The sequence below is a fragment of the Muscardinus avellanarius genome, assembly GCF_963383645.1.
Source record: "Muscardinus avellanarius genome assembly, chromosome: 8".
NCBI classification, from domain to species: Eukaryota; Metazoa; Chordata; class Mammalia; order Rodentia; family Gliridae; genus Muscardinus; species Muscardinus avellanarius.
The window spans coordinates 63,876,944-63,895,197 of NC_137794.1; positions in this window are offsets into that span (position 1 = coordinate 63,876,944).

Consider the following 18,254-nt stretch of genomic DNA (forward strand, 5'->3'; position numbering starts at 1 on the left):
CTGCCTTTAATATACAGTGATGGAGCACTCATGAGTCACCAGGCGCCATGACTGAAGGGGGCCTTCCCACATCCTCACCACCTCAGGCCATCACTACCTATAGAAACTAGAGTCTCGGGCAGCCCTGAGCTATAGGTTCCTGGGGACACAGGCCTCTGTCCCTGGCTTTCACTCCTAGACCAATGAATGGCTGTTGGATACAGAATTCCAAACACAAGAGTAAACACATGTGCAAGGCTGAGGGGCCCCAGGACCTGCAGTGCTGCTGGTGGGGGAACATCCACCTTGAACCTCAGGTCACAGATGCTTCAGTCCCAGAAATGCCAGGATTGCTGTGCCCATTAGAGAGGACATGGACGATTTAGGAAACACAATGTCCTGACTCTAACTGGCTTGCTGCCAAGAAAACAAATATTCAGCTATATTTTTCACTGCTGATTATTCCTATTATTACTGTTCACACAAAATTTTGACAATAAATCCTTGCCTTAAAAGAGTTCCTACCTTGATGGAGCTGGGCATAGTGGTACATGCTTGTAATCCCAGCATTTGGGAGGCTGAGACAGGAGGATCACATTTCTCAGGGAGCCTCAGCTACTTAGTGAGGCCCTTTGCAACTGAGTGAGACCCTGTTTCAAAATAAAGAATAAGATATAGGGCTAGGGGGGGTGTAGCTCAGAGGTAGAATGCCCCCAGGTTCCATTCCCGGTACCACAAAATAAATAAATAAACAAATAATCAAACAAATAAATAAATAAAAGATTTTTCACCTAGAAATGATAAAACTAGCAACAAGGGGCCTCTACTCCTCCCAGCCCCACCCCTGTGCTACTCCCAGAGCCCCTCCCACTCCCTATAGTGGCCATATATAAAGTAGTACATGAAATGATTGTGTCGATTCTGAAACCAGCTTGGATTCAATTTCTAGCTCCACTACTGGCCAGTTGTTATGATCTTGAACAAGTTACTAAACCATTCTGTGCCTCACTTTGCCAGGTGTAAAATAGAGTATCTCCCTCCTTTCTACAGTTAGATAGAGGGGGATGTTATCCCAATGATGTGGCCAGCCACAGCCACACCTGACACACAGCTCAGAAGTGGCTTCATCTCAATCAGTAAGGCCTGGAGTGTCAATCTGATGGAAGAAGGACAATATATGATGTTGAAAGAATTTCAGAAGATTCCACCTCTTACCAGAATTACCAAGCGCTCTTAACAGCACCCATTCATCCAACAGGTGCTGTGTGACAGGTGCTGGGCCTCCACCAATGGCAGATATGTTCTGTCCTCCTGGACGTTGCAGCCCAGTGGATGAGAGAATTTTTAGTGAGATGTCGTAAGCATAGCCAGGCTTCATTTTAATCAGGTATGATAAGACATGCAGACATGAGAATGACTGCCATGAGGGAGGGAAGTATCGTCATCACAGACCCTCAGGAATAGAGGACACAGCCCAGGGCCATGGGGAAGGTGCCAGGGCTGGGCAGGAGCGAGAGAGGGAGGCAGGGGTAAGTCTCAGGAAGAACAGAAAGGGAAGCTAAACAGGCCGAGTCGTGGCCCTTTAGACCACTCAGTGGGCATTAGTGCTCAGAGGTGAGCAAGGAAGGGGAGTAGTGGCCCAGAGTGGAAACACCCAACACAGAAGGAGGTTGGGGTTCAGGGTTCTGGCTTGGTTGGCTTGCATATGAGAGATGTGATCACAGGTATTATTTAATCTCTAAGAACTGGCTAGCTTTGGGAGGGGCCATCCTTAGACATCAAAAGCATCAGATATCAGAAAACACGGCTTTTACATAAGGGAAAACTTGCCAGAGCCTGCTGGCAAGAGTAGGGGTTCTGAAGTGCTGTGTGAGGATGAAGAGTATTAACCCTAACGTGGGGGAGCCACCAGCCTACTATCTCTACTGGTCGACCCCTGTTCGTGAGTCAATATTTCCTACAGGTCGATGACTATGTCTGGGTCAGTATTCTCTATTGCGCGGACACTCCTGGCCAACGTTGCTTCTGGGTCAATCTCGTCTTTATTGCGCCGACGCTGACACTGACACTGTTTTTCCAGAGGTATTTATACACAGCTACAGGTCAGTCAACATTCTCGTGCTACCATCACCAAAATACAATAAAGACCAATACAAAACACATCATTACAGATCGGTCAATCAGTACCCTCGTGTCATCACCACCTGATCTTCTCTCAGACCTTTTTGAACTTTCCATAACCCCAAACCTTGTTGACTCTGGGAGAAGGACAATCAGCTGAATCAGAGACACCAATCTAGGGGAAGGCCTTAATGGCTCCCAACAATTCCCCCTTTTTTACTATATTCAAAGAAGACTGTGTCTGTCTTAAGTTGTTTACTTTTTGTATCAAGGATTACCCGTCTTTGGGTAATATAGAGCTAAGCTGTATATCCTGTCTTAGGTTTCCTTGTCAAGGAAATCTTACCCGTCATTGACTACCAGCCTCTTAAATGGGGGGTACCCTTCAAAGGTAAATTGTACACTTCTGCTGAAAAAATGTTCTCATTTTGTCCTGAGACCACATTTTGTCCCAAGTTTCTAATAAACAAGGTATTGGGAGTATCATGTAATATAGGTATTTCAGCAAGACATTTTCTCCAACTAACACAATGCTTTTTACATGTTAAATCAGTTTTACAGAGTAAACAAGCTATTAGTGGGCTAACATTTTTATCTTTTTTCCCGGGTAACCAGGGCCCCACAAAACCAAACCTTCAATAGCACAATTACTTATCAGTCTTTGTCCAAAATAATCAAAAGTACCAACTCCAAAATAATACTATCAGTCTTTGTACTATCAATTCTCTGTCCAAAATATCAGTCTCTGTACTTGTCTGCAATATCACAGGTGTCAACTGTAGACATCCCATCTTCCCGACATTTTTACCAGTTCTTTGTCCAGCATAACTAAAAGTTTCCACAATGGGTGTAAAATTCCCAACATTTTTAACAGTTCTTTGTCCAGCATAACCAAAAGTTTCCACAATGGGTACAAAATTCAAAGCAAGAAGTCCCAGCAATCGCGAGTTGTTACTGAAGACAGCGATTTCCTGCTGCTCCTAAATAGCTGGATGAAGTATGGGATGATCTGAAACCCATGTTTCAATCATCAGCATTAATCTGAGAGTCTTCTATTCTTGCTCCCTTCATGGTAACACTACTTCATCCTAACAACAATTCTACTGTCCCTTTAGGTAACGCATGCCAGTAGGAAGGGCTTGCATTCCCATTTCGGGAGTTAATACTGTATAGGTAGAGGCACAGAGGTCCAATCCTGCGCTGCCTGGGGTTGCTCTGAGTAAGTCCTGAATGGTTTGTTTTGTTGAGAGTTGTCCTGCTGTGGTATAGCTGTCTGAAGTGCCCCATAACATTGTTGCTTCGGGCCTGAGGCGGCCCCTCCTTCCCCAACAGGAACTGATTCCCTCGCTCATCAGTCCTTGATTTACATTCCTTAGCCCAATGCTTCCCTCTTCTACATCGAGGGCATAAGCCTGGCTCTCGTTTATTACTAGCACTCTGCCTCTGTGGACAGTTAACTAAATGACCATTTTGTCTATACCCATAGCTTTTAACCATATTATTCTTAGGTCCCGATTTTTATGTTGTTGGAAAAGGATTTCTTGTACAGTTTTCCCTTGTGATGCCGCAGCCATAACTAGTCCCTGTGTATATGCAGGTCCTATATCGGAACATAGCCGAATATAATCAGACAGGTCTCTTTTCTTTCTGAAAGGGCGTAAGGCAGCTTGACAAACAGCATTAGCATTCTCAAAGGCTAATTGCTTTACGAGAAACAGCCCTGCTTCACTGTCGCCTATCAATCAACTAGCAGTTTGTAATAACCTGGCTACAAACTCCTGATATGGCTCATCTGGTCCTTGTCTTATTTTTGAAAGATCTTCTGTTTGCTTTCCTGAAGAAGGCAACTTGTTCCATGCTCGACGCGCAGCAGCATTGGTCTGAGCATAAGAAGCTAGACTAAATTCTAATCGCTGAGCAGTCTCCCTAAACTGTCCTTCTCCTGCTAACATATCAAAATTTATGGGTATTCCCTGAGATATGTCTAAATCTGCTGTGGATTGGCATTGTTCTGCAAATTCAGACTTCCACAATAAAAAATCACCCCCTGATAAACAAGCTCAGGCTGTTTCCAATCAGAAGGACACAAAACCTCCATAGAGATTCTAACATGGCTTGAGTAAAAGGTACTGTTGGTCTATATTGAGCACAAGCCATTTTTAATTCTTTTAATTGTTTGAAGGGAAGGGCCTGTGTCCCCGAATAACACCTTCTTGACCATCAGGGTCTTCAGTAACTGGGAAAACTCTGAATCCTTTAGTATCTTCTGTTTTCTGCAGCGTGATTTATAGCTGCTTGAAGTGGTGATAGTAAAGATAAAGATCTGTGTTTTTCACTGTTTTGTTTGGCAAATGCTACAGTGGGAGAATTTTGAAGGCTTGCATTGCTGATAATAGGAGAATATTGTTGAGATCCTCCTTTTCACTATTTGAAGGAGTTATCTGATCCACTCGTCTAATTAAAGTCTCTATGGCTACTTGTAATTGCTTTATACAAAAATCGGGCTCCGGTGACTGTTTTTGGAATGTCTGAATAAACCCCCAACTCAGTTCTATGGTGCTGAGCAGCAGTCTCCTCAAGATGCTCCTCTCTTTCAGTGTCTAAAGTATCTTCTTCAGGAAGCGAAGGCAAAGCACCCTCATGTTCCCTCCTAGTTTCTCTAACAAAAAGCCTGTGTAACAAAAACAAAAAGCTAATCTTCTGACCCATTGTATATTATATTTTTTGACCCATTGGGTTTTTACAACTCTTACGTTAGGAACTAATCTACTGACCTATCCTCTATTACTATTTACACGTTAGGCACCTTCATTTCCTATCTTGGTTTCTTTCTTCATTTGCTGGCTTAGTTTCTTTTGCGCAAAGCTTTAGTGACCGATTATATATTACAAAATTCCCACACTTCACCGCTACCAAAAATCTTTTGAGCATGCTCTTTTTTTATTCAGCGATGTCCTTCACAGGATCCTCAGTTTCAGAATTTCCCCATACGGGCCACCACCTGCTGGCAAGAGTAGGGGTTCTGAAGTGCGGTGTGAGGATGGAGAATTTTAAATTCTAACGCGGGGGAATTGCCAGCCTACTATCTCTACTGGTCGACCCCTGTTCGTGAGTCAATATTTCCTATGGGTCAACGACTATGCCTGGGTCAGTATTCTCTATCGCGCGGACACTCCTGGCCAACACAGCTTCTGGGTCAATCTCGTCTTTATTGCACCAACGCCAACACTGTTTTTCCAGAGGTATTTATACACAGCTACAGGTCAATCAACATTCTCGTGCTACCACCACCAGAATACAATAAAGACCAATACAAAACACATCATTACAGATCGGTCAATCAGTACCCTCGTGTCATCACCACCTGATCTTCTCTCAGACCTCTTTGAACTTTCCATAACCCCAAACCTTGTTGACTCTGGGAGAAGGACAGTCAGCTGAGTCAGAGACACCAATCTAGGGGAAGGCCTTAATGGCTCCCAACACAAACTTCAGATACATTTTTTTTTCTTTGAAGAAAAAATACAATGGCAGGGGTGTGGAAATTAAGCTGTGGAGCAGTTCGAGGAACTGGAAGCTTTTGGGGAGGGACCAGGTGACAACCTGGTGTCCCTGCTGCCTACTCAGGCTCAGCTTCAGTGACAGAGGCCTTGGCAGGGATCCTGGCCAAGGCTGCTGCACCCACACCACCATCAGGGGTGGTTTGCTAACCCCACCTCCTCTCTTCCTATCACTGAATGTTGGTCAAACAGTCATCTCTTCAAAATCTTAGTCAAAATTCTTTAAAGAGAAAAACAAAAGCTATCCTACTGACATAATTTTTGGCCAAGGTGAAGCCGGAAGGCGGGCCAGACAGCTTAGTTACATCCAGGTGAACAAAGGTCCCTTCCCACCCTGCCCACACCCTGCACCAGAGAAGAACGGCAACTGCAGTGTTTTAGAGCTCCGAACTCTTTGTGATCAAGCTGTGTCTCCTGAACTCTCCCTCTTGAGAAAAAAAGACAATTCCAAGGAAAGACAGTTGGCAAAGAAGGCAGACCAGAGAACAATGGAACACCCCAATGAACACTCAGCTTCATCTAAAAGCAAAGAAAAGAGAAATCTCTCATTATTGTAAGATGTTGGCCAACCTTGGCCTTCTAACAATCAGGGCCAGTCACCTAAAATCTGTAGCCCTGAAAAGACATCTTTTTGTCGGGGGTGGCACCAGGGATTGAACTCAGGGTGGAGGGATCTACCACTGAGCTTCACAATCCCCCCACTCTATTTTTTATTTTGAAACAGGGTCTCACTAAGTTACGGTGCATCGGCCTCAGAACCCGAGATTCTCCTGCCTCAGCCTTCTCAGTACTGGGATTACAGGTGTGTGCCACCATTCCCAGCTCTGCAAAGACATCTTGCCCCTTGTTCCTCTTCTGTCCCCATGCATTCAGTCTTCACAAGATGCCTCCGCCTCCTCCCCTTCCACCCCAGGACGAGAAAATGTAATGTCACTCAGCTACTGCCGGGAATTTTGTGGGAACCACATTTAAGAGCGTGCCCAAGGGGAACAGCTCCTAGGTGCATCTCTCACACATTCTAACCCCCTCAGAACCCCAGCTCTGACCTCCGCTCCTCCTACCTGGTGAAATTGTAGGTCTGCACTTGAAGCACATGGACCGGAAGGAGGGCAAAAGGTAGAGTATGGGACTCACTTTGGGGTTCCCTTTTCTCAAGACAAGGGACATGTGTTGACCAGTGCTTGAAAACAGTGTTTCATGTGCCTTGTCGAGTCAGATGGTTACTTATGGTCAGAAGATAAGTTGCTCTGTCAGAGCCTGATGTGGAATTTCCAGTTTTCGTTCCTCATCAGTGAGATGTTGTTAATCCTAGTTAAGGGTGGGAAGAGACCATCTATGTATCAGTGTACTGTATGGCATTTGTCACAGGTAGATTTCTTTTCTTCTTTAACTTCATATTAATTGGCTATAATTTTTTAAATAAAAACCACACTTAAGCACATCATAATAAAACTCTCTTAACCAAAGATAAAGAGCAAGCCTTTCAAAAGCAGCCCGAAAAAAAAAATTAAGGATTTATTATATACAGAGAAATGCTAGCTGATTTGTCATCAGAAACAAAGGAGGCCAGAAATACAATGGAAAGAAAGAAAGTGTCAGAAGGTTTTCAGGGAAACTGGGAGGATTAAGTGCCTGAAGAAGCATGCACTAAGAAATGCTGAGGGGAGTTCTTCAGACAGAAAGGAAATATCAGATGAAAACTCCGGTTTGTGAGAGGGAATGGAAATTGCTGCAAATGGCAAATGTGAATAAATGTAAAAGACTACCCTTTTTATCTTGCTAATTTCTTTGAAAGCAACTGATTAGCTAAAGAAAAATTTTTGTGAGGTTTGTAAGTTAAGACATATGATAATCGCACAAAGAACAGAAGAAGTAAATTGAATATTCTTTTACAAACTTCTTATATTATAAATGAAATAATATTAATTCTAAGCTGTCTGTGATCAATTATGGATCCACATTTAAAACCATCGAGCAGCTGTTAAGAAAATAAGACATCACTAAAACACCAGTAGGAGAAATAAGATGCAGTAACAAAAATCTAATCAATTCAAAAGAAGACAGGAAAGAATAAATATCACAATGGCAAATATCAAATGGAATGAGGTAAAAACAAAGACCAAAAAGAATGATTTAAACCCAGTCATGGCAGTAGATACATTAGACAGGAGCCACACCAGGAGATGTCAGGTTCATATATAAACTGTATCACTTGGAACCTTTCTATGACTTATAATCATATTGCACCAATAAAATTATAAAAATATTCTAATTAAAACTAAAGAGTATCAGAATCAATTAAAAAAAACTAATCCAAACATATTCTGTCCATACAAATGCATTTTAATTCAAACAGTTGAAAGCAGAGGATGGAAAAGGCATACTGTGTGAACAAGAAGCCGAACAAGAGTGGTAAGGCTCTGCTAACAGCAAACAAAGTAGACCTCAAGACAAGTTTGCAATGAGAGATAAGGAGAACTACTTCATAGTCAGTAAAGGGATAATCTATCAGAAGGACAAAATAATCCTCAATGGACCTACACCTAATAAAATAACTTAAAAATACATGAAGCGAAATTTGACAAAACTGAAAAGAGAAAGAGACAAAATTAAGATCATACTTACACATTTTAACACTCCTCTCTCCAGTAGAACAGATTTAAAACATCAGGCTGGGCAGGCACGCTTGTCATCCCCGTGCTTGGGAGGCAGAGACAGGAGGATCGCGCAGGTTCGAAGCCAACCGCGCTGGCTTAAGAGACCCTGTTTCCAAATAAAAATATAAAAAATAGGTCTGGGAGTGTAGCCCGGAGGTAGAAGGGCTTCCAGTAAGAAATAAAATATATTGCCAGGCATTGTGGCACATACCTGTAATGCCAGTATTTGGGAAGCTGAGACAAGAGGATCTCAGGTTTGCAGCTAGCCTCAGCATCTTGGTGAGCCCCTTCGCAATTTAGTGAGACCCTACTTCAAAATAAAAATTAAAATAAGGCTGGGGGAATAACGTGGAGGTAGAACCAATCCCAGCACCACAAAAGAAAAAAAAAAAGAAAGAAGAAAAGAAGAAATAATTAAAATATTTAAGATTGGTGGTTTAGCTCAGTGGTAGAGCCCTTGCCTAAAAGGTGTGAAGCCTGACACACTATCAACAACTTGACCAAATTGACATTCATAGGTTCTACAATGAAACACAGCAGAATATGTATTCTCTGATGCACATGGAACTTTCAATAAATCACATAAAATACTGAGTCATAAACCAATTTTTAAATTTATTTTTTAGACTGAGTAACTATTGGGATAAACATAGAGTTGTTTGTTTTGTGATGCTGGGGAACAAACCCTGGGCCTAATGCATGCTGGACAAGTACTCTACACCCGAGCTATACCCTCAACCCAAGTCATAATAAATTTCAAAGGAATTAAGTTAGAACAAAAATGTTTTTCTATAATAAAAAATTAAATTAGAAATCAATAACAGGGACTTCCGGGAAGATGGCGACCGAGACAAGCGGGGCTTAAGAGTCCCGCTAACAGCCAATCTCCATTACCACAAAAAGAGCGCCTTTAATAGCCAGAAAACACCATCACCAGAAAAACAAAAAAACCACCAGGCTCCAGAGAGAAAGCGGACTGAGAACAGAGCTCAGGGCCACAGAGGAGACACACGCGCCCGAGGACGTGGCAGCAGCGCCATACTGCTGGCGGCAGCGGCGAACTCAGCGGACGGCTACAGCAAGCCGAGGTGAGCCGATGCGGAACAGCCAGGCGGGATCTTTCGGCGCAGACAGCATTTAAAGCTCCCAGTGGCTGAGCTCAGCACACGCTGCAGGGATTCAGAGTGGAAATCAAAACCAGAGAAGAAAAAATACGCCAGCCTCATGGCCGAGGGCATGGCAGAGGCGCCATATTGCCACCGGCGGCGGCAGCAGCAGTGAATTCACCGAGTCCAGTACAGCTACATCTACGTACTCAAGAACAGTGAGTCAAATTGCGGGCCACAGAGGAGAAATCCCAGTATTGTGCCTCCTGGGACTTGACCCAGTGAGGGAGTGGTGGTGGCAGAGATATCACACCATAGGAGAGCGTGCAACCTGGCACCCCCCATAGTTTAAAGCAGCCTCTATCGACTCCCTGGGTCGGAGACTCTGTGATACAACCCAGTAAAGGAGTAGTAGGGTCTGAGATAATACAGACTCGAGATCCAGAGCACCTTAAGTGAAGCCATAGTGACCCAAGGGAAGAACCCAGAGAAGGCACAAACCTCCGAAATCATGGGAAAGAGGAATAACACTGAAGTAATGAATGTGCACAACCCCACAACATCAGAACCCGATAAAACAGAAAATCAGAGATTTCTAGAAGATCAAATCAGGAAAATAACTGTAGAAATAATAGAGGTGCTTCGAAAAGAACTCAGAGAGAGCCAAAAAGAGATAAAGGATGCAATTAATGAAGTAAAGGCCTCAATTCAAAGCACAAACAACCGATTAGACCACATGGAGAACAGAATCTCGCTCTTAGAAGATGAGCAATCCAAAAATGAATGCATAGTTTCTAATCTAGAAAAAGATATCCAACAGCAGGAATCTGACATTGAAGAAATATGGGCCCATCTTAAGAGAGCTAACCTAAGAATAATTGGAATAGAGGAGGGAAAAGAAAGTGATACCAAAGGGATCAACAATCTCTTCAAGGAAGTAATAGCAGAAAATTTTCCAAATATAGAGCAAGAGGTTGATACACAGATCCAGGAAACTTATAGAACTCCCTTTAGACAGGATCCAAGAAGAGGATCCCCACGCCATATAATTGTCAAAATGACCAATGTGGAAGCCAAGCAGAGAATCTTAAAGGCAACAAAAACAAAGGGCCAAGTGACATTCAGAGGCAAACCAATTAGAATCACTCCAGACTTCCCAAACCAAGTCATGAGAGCCAGAAGGGCTTGGAGTAACATATTCCAAACTCTGAAAGAAAACAACTTCCAGCCAAAAATTTCCTATCCAGCAAAACTTTCTATCAAATTAGATGGAGAAATAAGAAGCTTCCATGACAAACAGAAACTGAAGGAATTTATGTCTTCAAAACCAGCGCTAGAGAAAATACTCAAAGAGATTAACTACAAAGAAGAAATAGGTAACACTCACCAGAACCAGAGAAACAAGAGTTTCCATCCAACAGACAACTAAGATTGGTTATCTGTGGAGATTCATTATTTATGTTAGTCTTTTACCTATCTCTAAATTGTATTGTTTGCCTTTATTGTTAATTTTTAGGATTTCTAGTTGGAATATTAATATACCTTCAGATATAGCATTTGGAAATATTTTATCCAATTCTATTAGTAACTTTTACCTCTGTTTACATTGTCTTTGGATATACAATATTTTCTTTTATTTTTTAGGGAGTTTGTATATTCTTCTGTTGCCTGTGCCATTGAAATCATATCCAAGAAATCACTGCCAATTTCAATGTTGTGAGGTTTTATGACCCAGATTTTCTCCTAAAAGTTTATAGTCTTAAGATTTATATTTAGGTCTTTTATCTAGTTTGAATTAATACTTGTATGTGGGATTAGGTAAGGGTCCAATTTTATTCTTTTCCATGTAATTATTATTTTTCAACAATATTTAGTTAAAAGATTATTATTTCCACCACCAAATCTTCGTGGAAACCTTGTCAAAAATAACTTGACAATATAGGGAAGAAGTTAGCTCTAGGCTTGTATTTAACTCCAATGGTCTATATATCTGCCTTTAGAACAGTACTACACTGTTTCAATTATTGTAGCTTTATATGGTTTGAAATCAGAAAATATACATCTTCTAGCTTTGTTTTTGCTTCGAGATTGTTTTGGGTATCTAGAGTCCATATTCCATATCAGGATAGATTTTTTTCTGAAAAATAAATATATGATAGTTTCACCTAAAAAAAAGAAAAAAATATTCTCTGGTAAGAAAGAAAGCAAAAAGAAATATTGAAATGTTATCTTTAAGTCATCAAAAGCTTGGTATCAGACAAATGAAACTGTTATGTGAGATTATCATTTTTAATTTTGGATAAATTGCTATAATACTAGATGTCAACCACTAAGCCAAGCATGGGAGGGAGGGATGGGGAGAGAATGGGGTGGGGATCGGGTGGGGGCTGACTGGGCGATGTGTGCATGTATGTCTACAAAAGTTTGTATCCCACTATGATGTATGAATACAGTGCACCAATAAAATAAAAAAAAGACTAAAAATGGAAAAAAAAAAAAAGAAATCAATAACAGTAAACTATCAAGAAAATCTTCTCCAACACTTGAAAATCAAGCAAAATACTTACTGCTTTCCCCTGAGACAAAGAATAAATCTTAGAGAAAACAGGAAGCATTTAGACCTGAATGATAATGAGAACATAACATATAAAGATTGTGGGATACAATTAAAGCAGAGATTTGAGAGAATATTGTAGCTCTATGTACTAATATTAGAAAAGAAGAAAGCTTTAAAATCAATGAACTAAAAATACTCTAAGCTTCTACCTTAAGAACTTGGAAAAAAGGAGAACAAATTAAACTTCAAATAAAGAGTAGGTGGAAATAACAGTAAGAGCAGAAGTCAACTGGAAAATAGATAAATTATAGGAAAAACCGTCCAGCAAAAAGATGGTTCTTTGATGAGTTAATAAAATTTATTTTAAAAAAACCCTAGGATATTAATAATGAGGAGGAAAGAAAGAGCAAAATCACTAGCATCAGAAGAGGAGACATCACCAATGATCCTCAAGACATTAAAAAGATGATAAGAGAATTTTATGTCACTAAAATTGATAGCTTAGACTAAATGGATAAATTTCTTACAGAAGATAATTTTCTAAAAGTTAGAAAAAAAAAGAAATAGGGAATATGAATATCTTCTATTTTAAAGAAATAAATTTACAGTTACAAGCCCTTCTAATGAGAAAAGTCCAGGGCAATGAATATAGTTCAGTGGTGTGGTGCTTGTCAGGCATGCATGAAGCCTTGAGTTTGATCCTCAGCACTGTGAAAGAAAGAAAGAAAGAAAGAAAGAAAGAAAGAAAGAAAGAAAGAAAGAAAGGTAGATTCAATGAAAGACAAGAACCCAAGAAAAAGCCCAGTGATTTCTCTGGTGCATTCTACAAACATTACCTATGGTTAAATGTGCAAGAAGTATTGTGCATAAAGTGTGGGCATGTGGGTATAAGTTGGCTGGGTTTCTGACAGGTGAGTGTTTTAGAGAGTTAGTGTGTTATGCAATTCCAAATGAAACTGCCTTTTCAGAAATGCAGTGCCTCCCTCAGTAGTAGAAAGAAAGTTCTAAATTTCTAATACGTTATTTGTCCAAAGTTCCAAAAGGAGAGAAATGGGACTTCCAAGACTCCTCAGAGAATCTTCAATTTCTCAGTAGAGTCTGCTTTGCTCTTAGAGCCCTCCTCATCACCCCTCTCCAAAATTTATTAACATTTCTTCCATGTTCCACCTCCATCCAGGGATGGCCAACCTCAGCCTGACCTGCATCACCAACCTGTGCTCATTTCTTCAGCATCTGCTCTGGCCCAAAGTACCAAATAAGATAGCTTACATTGCAGGATGATTTGGGCATCTGGTAGGCAAATTTCCTCTTTCATACCTTGCACAATTTTCTCCAGAACTAGCTCAGGAATGATTTATTAACAATTACCCACCTTACTAGAGTTTATCAGCCCCCTGTCCCCCTATTCTGTGTCACAGCAGTGGGCAAACTGAAGCAGAATTTTCATCTTCCCCACTTACACTTTATCCACCTGCAGATCACTCATCTCAAGTAATGGGGGTGGCAAGAGCCCAGGCTCCAGTCTCCCTGTGGTTCCTGCCCCTCTACTGAGGCCTGGTTGGAGCCTCTCACCTTCATGAGCCTGTCTTGGTGGCACATGCTTGTAATCCCAGTACCTGGGAGACTGAAACAGGAGGATCATAGGTTCACGGCTAGCCTCAGGTACTTAGTGAGGCCCTCTGCAACTTAGAAGACCCTGTTTCAAAATAAAGAATAAAAATAGGCTTGGGGTATAGCTTGAAGGTAGAATGCCCCTTGGGTTCCGTTCTCAGTTCCTCACATAAAAAATGGGCCCTCATGAAGTCCAGTAGCACTAAACTGAGGAAGGCAGAAGGTGCTATTTAGTAGAAGATGCCAGAGTCCATGGATAGGAGGATTCCATACAAATTCCTTTAAGCAAATTTTTTAGAAACCTATCAATGTGTAACCAAAGAGTAACCATTCCAACATTTGGAAATAGATCATTGAAACTGGAGTGTATAGCCTTCCTTACACATAGAAATAATTTCATGACCAAAAGATAGTTCTAATCTTGCTGGATGTGGTAGACAGTATAATGGCCCCCAAAGATATCTGTGTTTCAATCCCCAGAACCTGTAAATATGTTATCTGACATTGCAAGAAAGGCTGTGAAGGTGTGATTCTGATTAGGTGCCTTGAGCTAGGGAATGTATCCTGGATGGTCCTGATGGACCCATTCTAATCATAAGAATCCTTAAAAGCAGAGAACCAGCTGGACATGATGGAACATGCCTGTAATCTCAATACTTGGGAAGCTCAGAAAGGAGGATACCAGGTTTGAGGCCAGCCTCATAATCTTGGCAAGGCTCTCAGCAACTCAGTGAGACTCTATTTCAAAATGAAAAAATACGCTAGGCATGGTACCACATGCCTGTAATACCAGTGCTTATGAGGTTGAAACAGGAAAATTGCAGATTCAAGACCAGCCTTACCAACATTGCCAGACTCTCAGCAATCTAACAAGACCAAAACTTAAATTTCAAAACTTAAAAAAGGGGAAGGAGAGTAGTTTGGAGGTAGAACATCCCTGGGTTCAATCCCAAGTACCAAATTAATTAATTTAAAAAAACTAAAAATAAAATAGAATGTAGCTCAGAGGTAGAATATTCCTGAGTTCAATCCATAGTACTACCACCACCACAAAAGAAAAGAGAACTTTTCCTGGCCACAGTCAGTGGAAGAAGCATTGAAGGATGGGCTCTGCTTGTCTTGAAGGTGGGAGACAATGCCCAGGAGTCAGGGAATACCTGCAGACTCTTGAGGTTGAAAACAAGAAAGTGGAGCTCTCCTACTACCTCTGACAGGAAGAGAGCCTGGCCTATGGTTACCCTCTGACCAGAGCCCAGTGAGCTCCTCACAGGACATAACAAATCTGTTGCTTTAAACCAAACAAACCAAGCCTGCCATCAATAAACAGCATAGAAACTGGGCTCTCTGCTACCACTGCTACCCCAGTCCTAGACCTGTGCCAACATGGGAAGCAGGCAATTAGGAAAATGTCATGTTGGACTACAATGGCCCATGCCTGGAATCCATGTACTTGGGAGGCTGAGACAGGAGGATCATAGGTTCAAAAACATAAAAATAATTAAAAAGAGCTGGGGGTATAGCTCGAGGGTAGAACATCCCTGGGGTCAATCCCTAGTCCCAAAAGAAGAAAAAGTCAAGTTCGGTGGGCCATGTAGCCCAGCCAATAATCCTGGTGGGTTATCAGAGCTCAGTTGCCAGGATAACCTAGAACTGGTGTGGAGTGAGGGAGAGTTTTAAGTGGTAACATTCTTCAGTGTAGATGCTGAAGAAATTGGCCCACTTTTCCATCAGCCCTGGAGGCTTCCAGAGGCCACTGAACCAGACAGCTTCCTGCTCCATGATCCCCTTGAGCTCTGAGAGGAGTGATGTGCTTCCACAGTCCTGATCACACCCATCTCTCTTGGCATAGCCAAAGGCCCTCAGCAGACAGACAGGTTTACAATAGGATATTTCAGTGAACTCACTTTCTAGAAAGCACCAAACTGCTGAGCCCCAGCATCCCCCCAAAAGCGAGAGGCAGAGTAGGGCCTGTTTGGAAAAATGGAACAAAACTCATGCAGAAGGCTGGCATCTCTCCTTGGGTGAGCAGGAAGATAATAATAGCAGCTGACCTTCACGGCACTGAAAGTGTGCTGAACACTGTGCTAACCATTTGACATATATTCCTTTATTTGAGGCAGTCTGCATGAGTAAGCCCAAAACCGCATTTGCCAACAGTTTCCTGTTCTTAGGACATTTATTTAGAAACGCATCCAGGTGCAGGGTGAGACCATGATAAAGCCCCTCGCTCCTGCACAGATGCAATGATGGATCAGCCAACCCAGCCAAGCACACAGGACAGACCCTGCTCCGTCCCTTGGGGCCCAGGGAGCTCTGCCAGCCCCTCCCTGTCACCAGCCTTGGGTCATCGCTCATCCGAACCTTGACAGGCTTCCTGGAATCTCTACAGAGTGCCAAATCCACAGAAGAGAATGTGTGCAGGCTGCTAGCTCTCTCCTCGTTCACTCAGAGAATATTAACTGCGCAGGTGAGACATCGAACAATAGACATAATAAACAGCTACATTCTGTAACATTTCAAAGTCTGATAAGGAACCTGGGGAAGAGGGAGATAGGAGGAAGACTGGGGAGAGCACATTTGGGGGGTAAGTCGCAGCAGTGAATGGAGTAGTCCCAGTGGGCCTTCTTGAGAAGGTGACTTTGATCAAATTCTTGGAAGAGGTGAGGAAGTTAGTCATAGTGTCCATGGGTGGAGCACTCCAGGCAGAGGAGCAGCCTGTGCAATGGCCCTGCATGGGAGTGGGCATGTCTGGAGTGTTGGAGGAAGAACAAGGAGATGAGTGTGCCTGGAGTAGATGGTGGGAAAGAAAGCAGAGGGCAGAGAGAGGGCTGATGGTGTGGGCCTGCAGGGCCACGGCAAGTTCTGGCAGGATGGGAGCTTCTGGGAGTTCTGAACGGAAGAGGGAAGAATCTGACCTCTACCTGCAAAGCTCTGCTGCAGCACACTCTGCGGTGTTGAGAGTGGTGTGAATGTGATCCAGGGTCAGCCACGCATGAGTTGGTCAGCCTTTCCTTTGAAAATAGACCACAAAGAATGTCCTAATGGATTCTCTCCTCACCTGTGAGATCTGAGATAAATCCCCTCTTCAAGGCCATGTTTCTCCCTCCCTACTGAACCAGCCGTACTTGTGTGTGTGTGTGTGTGTGTGTGTGTGTGTGTGTGTGTGTGTGGTACTGGAGATGGAACCCAGGGGGAATCTACCTTGCAGCTACACCCCCAGCCCTATTTTTTTTAGTTCTATTTTGAATCAGGGTCTCACTGAGTTGCAGAGGGCCTCACAAAGTAGCCAAGTCTGTCCGCGAACCGCGATACTCCTGTCTCAGCCTCCTGAATGCTGGGATTACAAGCGTGCACCAGCCAATGCTTTTCAGAAAGAGAATTTTCTTCACTTCACGAGATCCTGCCAAGGTGTGGGCTGCTAGCTCTGCTCACTCCTCCGCTAAGTTTTCCGGAACAAGGACAGGCAATAAACTCCCCATTTCCCCGGCTCCTGTTAATTCTGCTGGGGGTGTTCAGAAGGGATCAGCAGTCAAGAGTGGAGTTCAGGAACCAAGCTGCCTCGGTTCCGACCTCAGCATGGGCATTTACTACTCGCGTGACCCTAGACAAAAGACAGTAAGCTTCAGTTTAAAATATGGGTAAATTTTATTCATCATAGGGTTGTGTGTGTAATAACCGTGCCGATGATCTTGCAGTTCGGCCACATTCTCAGACGTGGCCAAAACCAGCCAGAGACAGTTGACTCCAGAGGCTGTCCTCTGGAGACACCAGGTTCCAGAGACTGTCCAAATGCCTGCTCACCTCCCCATCTCAGAGGCAAACGTAGTTATCACGCAAACGTTCCAGAGTGCCACCTAGGGGCAGCCCAGCCCTCCCCTGCCACAATGTAGAAACAGACAGTGGTTCGCTCCACAGCGCCACCTATAGGCAGCCCAGCCCTCTTCCACCACAGTAGGGAAGCAGTCAGAGGTTTGCTCCACAGCGCCACCTAAGGGCAGCCTAGCCCTCTCCCGCCACAGCGGTGAACCATTCAGAGGTTCACTCCACAGTGCCACCTAGAGGCAGCCCAGCCACCACCACCCCCTCCTGCCACAATATAGAAATAGACAGTGGTTCGCTCCACAGCGCCACCTATAGGCAGCCCAGCCCTCTTCCACCACAGTAGGGAAGCAGTCAGAGGTTTGCTCCACAGCGCCACCTAAGGGCAGCCTAGCCCTCTCCAGCCACAGGAAGAAACATTCTGAGGTCCACTCCACAGTGCCACCTAGGGGCAGCCCAGCCCTCCTCCACCATGGCATAGAAACAGGGGTTCACTTTACAGCGCCACCTATGGGCAGCAGCCCAGCTTCTCCCCACCCACCCACCTCCAGATCAGGCTCTTTCATGTTTTATGTAGAAAAACTTTAGAAGATAAAGTAATACCACGGAGTTGGGACTCTCTAGTTGAAAGGAGACGTGCCCTCTCCCATCCATAGAAGGTTCCTGTTAACAGATACCTGCCCAGGAGCAACAGCCAGGGGAGTGAGTAAACCAACGAGGAAAGATGCTGGACTCTGTGGAGATAAAGTGGAGATGCATGAAATGCTGAGAAAACCTCACACTGATGTGTGAGAACTGCTAAAATGCCAACACTATGCTTCATTGGCATCTGTTTTTCTTCATC